A 10,359-nucleotide genomic window follows, 5' to 3' on the forward strand; every position below is an offset into this window, starting at 1 on the left:
ATTTTTGAGGTGGAGTCTCCCTCTGTCACCCAGGCTGGAGTGCAGTGGTGGGATCTCGGCTCACTGCAAGCTCTGCCTCCTGGGTTCACGTCATTCTCCTGCCCCAGCCACCCGAGTAGCTGGGACTACAGGCCACCACGCCTGACTGATTTTTTGTGTTTTTAGTAGAGACGGGGTTTCACTGTGTTAGCCAGGATGGTCTCTATCTCCTGACCTCGTGATCCGCCCGCGTCGGCCTCCCAAAATTCTGGGATTACAGGCGTGAGCCACTGCACCCGGCCTCGGAAACGTTTATTAAACAGCAGTGTATGAGCTGCCTGTCACTACCACTAATTATGGCCAGCATTTTGTAGAATACTTACCGTTTGGCAGCTGTCATCTTTGTGCTTTCATGTGAATTACCTAATTTATGTCCTTTCATAGTCCTACTGTCTCCATTTTTGGATGAGGAAACTGAGGCTTAAAGTAAACTAGTTTCCTGAGGTCACATGACTGGTAGCAGGGGAAGCAGGGTGATAAACCTGGTCTGTCCGGGTGCAGAGCCTGCACTTAGTAACACATGGTCCCAGCCAGCACTGGGCTAGATGCCAGTGATTCCAGGCTAACCTGACCCCTGCCATCTGGAGCCCAGTCTGGTCGGGAGAAGAGGACCAGAGTGATGGGGCATCAGCAAAGGCCTGGAGAGCAGAGAGGAAGTCACCGATCAGGTAGGGACTGTTGTCATTTCCACTTTACAGGTGATGAGATGGCTGCAAAGATTGACTTGCCCACAGTCTGAGAGGCAGAAAGAGCAGAACTGGGTTTTTAACAAAGTCTGATACAGGGCCTTGGCTCTTAATTACTATACTGCACATTAGAGGGCAGGATGCAAGTTATTCTCCTTTTTATTTTTGTATTTTTGGGATGGAATCTCACTCTGTTGCTCATGCTGGAGTGCAGTGGCGTGATCTTGGCTCACTGCAAGCTCCGCCTCCTGGGTTCAAGCAGTTCTCCTGCGTCAGCCTCCCGAGTAGCTGGGACTACAGGTGCCCGCCACCACGCCCTGCTAACTTTTTGTGTTTTTGGTAGAGACGGGGTTTCACCGTGTAGGCCTGGCTGGTCTCGAACTCCTGACCTCAGGTGAGCCACCCGCCTCGGCCTCATTTCTAGTGTAGGATTATAGGTGTGAGCCACTGCGCCTGGCCAGGGCCGCTTCTTAAGGCGAGTGCTCCCCAAGACTCTGTTCTTGGGCCACTTCCAGTCCCACTTCTCACTTCCTCCTGGGCAAGCAGCTGACAGCCCTGACGCCATCCATCTTCTGTCTCCAGCTCCCGCGCCTCTTGCTCCGTGAGTTCGGATCTGTGGATCCTACCTTGTGCCTATTGGATTTTATTGCATGGACATCCCACAGGCGTAACCAATAAATGTCTACAACTTCTTCTCAAGCCGGTTCCTGCCTCTGGATTTCTTATACCTGGAAAGGGCATGACCCGTGGGCTAAGAACTCAAGCCATAAATCTGAGCGTCAGCCTTGCTTAGTTTTCTCCACCTGCATCAGTGATCAACTGCTGTGTGACAAGTCGCCCCAATATGTAATGGTTTAAACCCACCATAGTTTATTGCTTCCTGTGATTCTTCTGGTTTCACCTGGACTCCCTTAATGTGGCTTCATTGAGCTGGGAGTTGGCTGGAAGGTCTCAAATGGCTTCACTCTCACACTGGCCTTGATTCCCCCCTCATGGCCTCCCTCTCTCATTTTCAGTGGTCTAGCCTGTGTACTTTTAAACGGCAGCTGGGAATGACAAAGCTGGGAAGCGACAGTCACTTTCACCATGTTCTCTCGGTCAAAGCGTCATAGACAGACTCCTCCTGTTGATGAGTGGGGTGGGGTACCTATACAGGGATGGGGGTCAATGTTGTCCATAGAGACGCCCACAGCAGCCCCTGCATCCAATCAGACATCAGGCCAGCAGCTGCACCCCTAGGTGGTAGGCTGGTAGCACACGTGACCACACTTCTCTCCCCATCTGGATCTGTGCCCTTGGCTGCTGAACTTTGCAGTGCCCTCCCACGTGCGGGGAGGGGTTTCTATCCTACCCCTTGACTCTGCTCAGGCGTGTGACTTATTTTAGCAAATGTGATTCAAGCAAAAGCTTGTAATGGGGATTTGCCTGTTTTAATCCCTCTCCGGCTCCCCTGCAATCGCTAGGAGAAGGTCTGGGCTGGCCCATGGGAGGTGAAACACATGGAACTGAGATGAGCCACCCCTGTGCTCTCAGTGAAGGCCGTCCTAAACCAGCGGCCCGAGACACATGAGAAGAGTCCAGCCAAGAGCTGCAGATCCACCCATCCAGACCCACAACTGGCCGTAGATGCATGAGTCCTGAAGAACCACCTAGCCAATGCACAGGCTGGTGAACTAGCTAAACGCTGATGGTTTGACACCGCTGAGTTTGGGGTGGTTATAGACAACTGACACTCCATGCCTTCCAGCATCCCTCCTGCCTCAGCTCAGGCCCCCTCCTCCTCCTGGACCTGCAACAGTGTCTGTTTCAGCCGGGATAGGCTAGTCTATGCTGCCAAAACAGACATCCCCAAACTGAAGTGGCTCAAGGCAACCAAGTTTATTTTGGCACTTGCTCCATATGTAACTTCATGGACAGAGGCCCCTGCTCCCTGTGGTTCCTCAGGGACACAGACTGAAGCTCCACCGTCTCATGTGGCCCCTTTTGAACACAGAGGATACAAGCCAGGAGAATTGTACCCTGGTTCTGAAATGCTTCCACTAGAAATGACACTTATCTGCCCACTTTTCATTGGCTACAATTAGTCACACACATCAGGTGCAGCGGCTCACAGCGATGAGCTATTATCACACTACTGCCCTCCAGCCTGGGCAGCAGAGAGAAAAAAAAAAAAAAAAAAAAAAAAGGCTGGGCGTGGTGACTCATGCCTGTAACCCAGCACTTTGGGATGCCGAGGCGGTTGGATCACCTGAGGTCAGGAGTTCAAGACCAGCATGACTAACAGTGTGAAACTCCATCTCTACTAAAAATACCAAAAATTAGCTGGGCACAGAGGTGCATGCCTGTAATCCCAGCTACTTGGGAGGCTGAGGCAAGAGAATTGCTTGAACCTGGGAGGCAGAGGTTGCAGTGAGCCGAGATCATACCACTGTACTCCAGACTGGGCAACAAGAGCAAGACTCTATCTCAAAAAAAAAACCAAAAAAATTCACATGGTAATGCCTACAAAAGTATAGGAAGTACAGTTTTATATGACTGGAATCATATTTGAGTATAGGAAGTACTGTCTTATATGACTGGAATCGTGTTTGACTATAGGAAGTACAGTCTTATATGACTGGAGTCATATTTGAGTATAGGAAGTACAGTTTTATATGACTGGAATCATATTTGAGTGTAGGAAGTACAGTCTTATATGACTGGAAGTGAAGGAAAACCAGATATCCAGGATCACAGTGATGTCTCCCACAGTTCCCTGAATTGTTTCTCAGTCTTCACATTCTTTCCCCATGCAAGTCACTCTGCTGCTCATAAACCATCAATGGCTCCCTATGGCCCACAGGATAAGGCCCAATTTTCACATGGTGTTCAGTGGCCTCCATGACTCATTTTGACCCTTCCAGCCTGAGTGTCACTGAGAATACCGAGTGTATTCACTAAACAGCTGGCCTTTGCCTGGCACCCTAGTTCATTGCTGTCACTCACACAGGCCCTTCTGCCAGGAATGGCCATTGCCTGTCCCTCGCCTATCTGGCTGTGGCCCAGTCCTCTGTGACAGGCCAAGTCTCAGCAGCATCTCCCCATGGAGGCCATTCCTGGCCTGCAGAACTGAACACAGTGTGTTCCAGAAGTCTGAGTACGGTTTTCCGTTCTAACAACTTCCAAAGTATGAATGCCATAAACTTAACAAAAATTAGCATTTGAAATTTCGTGTAATTTTCCTTTACACTTACTTAGTTCTGTGATTTTGAAAGACTGGATTTTAAATTTAAATTTTTTTATTTCAGTCCCTCTGACTGAAGATGGTGAATAAAGACTAAAAATGAAAGTTAAATTTACAAAGCGAAGTGCCAAGGATTTAAATAGACTTCAAAAAATTTTAAAAATAAATTAGTAAAACTATAGAGTCGGAAGGTCAGGGTTGCTAGGAGTTCAGCGGGTGGGAGGGGATAAGAGGTAAACGAGAGCCCGGGGAACTTTTAGGGCAGGGAAGCTACTCTGTGTGACTCTGTAATGGTGGATGCATGTCATTATGCATTTGTCAAATCCCATAGAACACCCGACACCAAGAGTGAGCCCTAATATATACTATGGACTTTATTTAATAATAATGTGTCAATATTGGTTCATCAACTGTGACAAATGTACCACACTAATGCAAGATGTTAAAAATGGGGGAAACTGGCCAGGCGTGGTGCCTCATGCCTGTAATCCCAGCGCTTTGGGAGGCCGAGGTGGGTAATCACCTGAGGTCATGAGTTTGAGACCGGCCTGGCCAACATGGTGAAACCCTGTCTCTACTAAAAATATAAAAATTTGCCGGGCATGGTGGTGTGCGTCTGTAGTTCCAGCTACTCGGAAGGCTGCAAGGCAGGAGAATCACTGGAGCCTGGGAGGTGATCTCACCACTGCCCTCCAGCCTGGGCAACGCAGCAAGAATCTGCCTCATACAAAAAAAAAATATGAGTGGATGAAACAAGACTAAAACCTGGTTAGAGCGGCTATAAAAATTTAGCTGGTGATTTCAGCCAGACAGGGGCACTTTAAATATTCAAAGCAGGTCTGCGACCACCCTTAGAAAACATAGGAAGTGCCTGCAGTTCCTTAGTTTTACCAGCAGGTGGAGCGCTCCCCCAATCTATGATCAACGTACTCAGGCAATGGAAACATAATTAAGTTTAGGTGTAGACAATTTTCTACTTCTTCCCTGGGATCTGGCAAATTTAACAAGGGGCTGTATACACACCAGGTGCTCAACACATAATTGAGTCGAAAAACAAGGCTCAGATGCATTATATAGAGAGAAACTGCAAAGGACGTGGATCCTTGAGCGCCAGGTGTTCGCGTTCAGGCTCCCTGTCTCAGTTTCCGTCTCTGAAAGATGTCAACAATAATATTCAAAGAGTTATTGTTGGGAAGATTAAACAAGTTAATGAGTAAAACAGTGTTTTAGAGTGTCTGGCACTTTTAAGCCCTATATAGATGTTAGTAATTATCGGTTTATTTCTTTTTTTAATGAGACAGAGTCTCGCTCTGTCGCCCAGGCTGGAGTGCAGTGGCACAACCTCGGCTCGCTGCAACCTCCGCCTCCCAGGTTCAAGCGATTCTCCTGCCTCAGCCTCGTGAGGAGCTGGGATTACAGGTGCCTGGCACCACGCCCGGCTAATTTTTGTATTTTTAGTAGAGACGGAGTTTCACCATGTTGACCAGGCTGGTCTCGAATTCCTGACCTCAGGTGATCCGCCCGCCTTGGCCTCCCAAAGTGCTGGGATTACAGCCGTGAGCCACCATTCCCGGCCAGTTTATTTCGTAAGCTGCTTTGTTGGGGTATACCTGACATACAACAAACTGCACATATTGTAAGTGTACCATTGCCAAGTTTTGGCATATGTATATACCCAAAGGTTTCCTTGTGGTCCATTCTTGTTCTTTAGCAATCACTGACCTGTTTTCTTTCACTGTAGATTAGTTTCAATTTTCTAGAATTTTACATAAATGTAATCATACAGCATGCACACTTTTTAATTTGGCTTCTTTCACTCAGCGTATTTATTTTCGTTTCATCCACATTGTTGCGTGTATGAAGCTCGTTTCCTCTGGTTGCTATTCCACTGTATGATTATACTACAGTTTGTTTATCTATTAATGGACATTTGGCTGTTTCCGATTTTGGGGTGTTACAAATAAAGCTGCCGTGAACATTTTTGTGCAAGTCTTCATAGTGACGTATATCTTCATTTCTCTTGCTTAAATACCTGGGAGTTGAATGGTAGATGTGCACTTAACTTTTAAGCAACTATGAGGCCGCCGCGGTGGCTCATGCTTGTAATCCCAGCACTTTGGAGGCCAAGGCAGGTGGATCACGAGCTCGGGAGATTGAGACCATCCTGGCTAACACGGTGAAACCCCCATGTCTACTAAAAATACAAAAAATTAGCCAGGCATGGTGGCCTGTAGTCCCAGCTACTCGGGAGGCTGAGGCAGGAGAATTGCTTGAACCCAGGAGGCTGAGCTTGCAGTGAGCTGAGATCGCGCCACTGCACTCCAGCCTGGGAGATGGAGCGAGAGACTGTTTTTAAAAAAAAAAAAAAAAAAAAAAGAAACTACGAAATGGTTTTCCATAATGATTATGCATATTCACCTGCAGGATATGAGACTTTTAACAGCTCCATATTCTTGCCAGCAATGGGTACAGACAACCTTGGGTTTTAAATATTTCCATAGATGCATACTGCTGTATTATTGTAGTTTTAATTTGCATTATTTTAATGACTGTGTCAAACATCTTTTCTTTTTCTTTTCTTTTTTTTTTTTTGAGACAGAGTCTCACTCTGTCCCGGGCTGGAGTGCAGTGGTCCAATCTCTGCTCACTGCAAACTCTGCCTCCCAGATTCAAGCGATTCTCCTGTGTCAGCCTCCCGAGTAGCTGGGATTACCGGCATGTGCCACCACACCCGGCTAATTTTTGTGTTTTAGTAGAGACGGGGTTTCACTGTGTTGGCAAGGCTGGTCTCAAACTCCTGACCTCAAGTGATCTGCCCACCTCGGCCTCCCAAAGTGCTGGGTTACAGGTGTGAGCCACCAGGCCCGGCCTGAACATCTTTTCATGTGCTCACTTGACATTACATAATTTTTGTTGAGAGTGTTCATTCAAATCTTCAAGCTCACTTTATAAAATTTGTTAATTTGTTTTATTATGGAGTTTTGATATTATGTATATATTCTGGATGGAAGTCTTTTTTTTTTTTTTTTTTTTTTGAGACAGAGTCTCACTCTGTCGCCCAGGCTGGAGTGCAATGGCATGATCTCAGGTCACTGCAATATCCGCCTCCCGGGTTCAAGCAACTCGTCTGCCTAGGCCTCCCAAGCAGCTGGGGCCACAGGTGCACACCACCACACCTGGCTAGTTTTTGTATTTTTAGTAGAGATGGGGTTTCACTATGTTGGCCAGGCTGGTCTTGAACTCCTGACCTCAGGTGATCCGCCTGCCTCAGCCTCCCAAAGTGCTGGGGTTACAGATGTGTGCCACTGTGCCCAGCTGAAAGTCCTTTATCAATAATGTGTTTGGCAAATATTTTTTCCTAGGCTGTAGCTTGTTCTTTTATTGTCTTAAAAGTGTCTTTTGAAGCCATTCTTAATTTAGATGAGGTTTTATTTGTTCATTTTTTTCTTTTATGTATTGTATTTTTGATATTATATCTAAGAAAGAGTTAACCGAATGCAATGTCACAAAGATTTTCTCCTGTTTTTCCTTCTAGACATGTTATAGTTTTAGACTTTACATTGAGGTCTCTGATCCATTTGCAGTAAATTTTTGTAGGTCATTTTGGTATGTGCCGTGAAACATGGGTTGAAGTTCATTTTTTTCTGTTTGGATATCCAATTGTTTCAGCACCATTGGTTGAAAAGGCTAGCCTTTCTCCACAAAATTAACGTTGTACCTTCATTGAAAAATCAATGGACCATTTCTGGGCTCTCTCTCTCTCTCTCTCTATATATATATATACACATATATACACACACACACATATATATACACACATACATATGTACACATATATATACACACACACATATATACACACATATATATATACACACATATATATACACACACATACCTATATTGAGCCAAGGTCTCACTGTGTTGCCCAGCCTGGTCTTGAACTTTTAGGCTTGAGCAGTCAGCCTGCTTCAGCCTCCTAAATTTCTAGGATTACAGGTGTGAGCCCCTTCGCCTGGCCTGGACTCTTTATTCTGTCCATTGATCTATTTGTCTATCCTTATGCCAATATCATACTGTGGTTTTATAATAAGGCTTGACCATGATCATGCCACTGCACTACAGCCTGGGCAACAGAGTAAGACTCTGTCTCAAAAAAATAATAATAATAAAAATAAAAAATATATATATAAGGCTTGAAGTCAGACAGCCTAAATCCTCCAACTTTTTCTTTCCAAAATTGTTTTCAGCTATGCTAGGTCTTTGAATTTTCATATAAATATTACAATTAGTTTATTAATTTGTACCAAAAAAGCCTACTAGGATTTTGAATGGGTTTGTATTGTCTGTCCATCAATTTAGGAAGAATTGACATCATAACAATATGAAGGCTTCTGGTCCACACATATGACATATCTTTCTATTTTATTTTATCTATTTTAACATTTCTCTCAGTAAAAGTTAGTAGTTTTTTCCTCAGTCTTTTTTTTTTTTTCTCTTTGTTTTATTCTGGATACTTTCTATTGCCATGTTTTCAACTTCACTAATATTTTCTTCTACAGGGTCTAATTTGCATTGTTATGAATGGAATGTTCGTGTCCCCCCCCACAGATTCATATGTTGAAGCCCAAACCAAATACCAATGTGATAATATTTGGGAATGGGGACTTTGGGAGGTAATTAGAGCTAGATGAGGTCGTGAGGATGAGATCTTCATAATGAACTTTGTGTCTGCATAAGAATAGACACCAGAGGGCTTGTGCCCTTTCTGTCTCCATAGGCACACACCAAGAGAAGGCCATGTGAGGGCAGATTAAGAAGCCAGTCTGCAAGCCAGGAAGATGGTCCTCACCAGAACCCAACTATGCTGGCGCCTGGTCTTGGACTTCCAGCCTCCAGAACTGTGAGAAAGTAAGTGTCTGTTGTTTAAGCCCCCCAGACTATTATTATGTTATGGCAGCCTGAGCTAAGACATATTCTTAATCCCATCTTGCATCAAGATGGGATCAATATTTTGCATCTCACACATTACAGTTTTTATCTCTAGAAGTTCAGCTTAGGTTTTTTGTTATTGTTGTTTGTTTGTTTTTAAGTATAATTCATTTTTAAAACTAAATGTGCTGAATCTTTTTTCTAGTTTATTGATCACATAGACTACAGTTATAATAACTTAAAATGTCCTAATCCACTAATTCCATTATCTGTGTTATTTCTGGTTTGGTTTCAATTGATTGATTTCCTCCCCTCATTTTGGGTCATATTTTCTTGTCTCTTTGCGTGGATACTGCTTTTTTTTTTTTTTTAATTGCATGTCAGAGTGCTAAAAATGTTTGTGCTTTTACAAATATCCTTGATCTTTTATTTTTCTAGGACACAGCTAATGTACTTGGAAACATTTTTATCATTTTGAGATTTCCTTTTAAGCTTTGCTAGATGGGGCCAGGCACAGTGGCTCATACCTGTAATCCCAGCACTTTGGGAGGCCAAGGTGGGTGGATCACGTGAGGCCAGGAGTTTGAGACCAGCCTGGACAACATGGTGAAAACCGTGTCTCTACTATAAATACAAAAATTAGCCAGGTGTGGTGGCATATGCCTGTAATCCCAGCTACTTGGGGGGTTGACTTGGGAGAATTGCTTGAACCCACGAGGCAGAGGTTGCAGTGAGCCGAGATCAAGACACTGCACTCCAGCCTGGGCAACAGAGTGAGACCCTGTCTCAAAGGAAAAATTTTAAAAAAAGTTTTGTTAGATGGGACCGGAGTGGTACAAGTCCAGAACTCATTTTCCCCTAATACTGAGGTAAAACCCTTCTGGGATCTGACTTGATGCTACATGAATTATGACATTTTCTATTGCAGTTGTTGGGATCAGGAACTACCCAGCCTTGCATGAGCTCTGGGAATTGTTCCCTTTAAGGCCGGGGTGGTTCTTTCCCCAGCCTAGGGTTGTTTGCTTGCATGCACCTGCTCAACTGAAGACTTAGGGGAGCCCTCTGCACATCTCAGGGCATTCTCTGCATGGCCCTCTGCTGCCTCTGCTCCATCCTTCACACCCTAGCCACATCGGCACTCCTCCTTCCCAGCTCCGTCTCTTGAAGGTCAATGGACTTCCTTTGGTGGACTGTTCCTGTGCCAACGCCTGGAAACTTTCCCCAGGGAGTCAGCTGGGCAATTATAGGACATACTTCATCTCCTTCCCACAGCACGGGGATCGCCATCCTTCAAGACCTGATGGCCAGTGTCTGGAACACCATTGCTTTACGGATTTTGAGTGTTTTCGGAGTCATTTCGGGTAGGAGGGTAAGATCAGTCCTTGTTTACTCAATCTTGTCTAGAAGGTGAAATCTATTAGATTTTTATTGACACACGTATATATGCATATTTATATTTAAACACGTATATATGTTATA

This window comes from Hylobates moloch, unplaced genomic scaffold (assembly GCF_009828535.3).
Source record: "Hylobates moloch isolate HMO894 unplaced genomic scaffold, HMol_V3 SCAFFOLD_23, whole genome shotgun sequence".
NCBI classification, from domain to species: Eukaryota; Metazoa; Chordata; class Mammalia; order Primates; family Hylobatidae; genus Hylobates; species Hylobates moloch.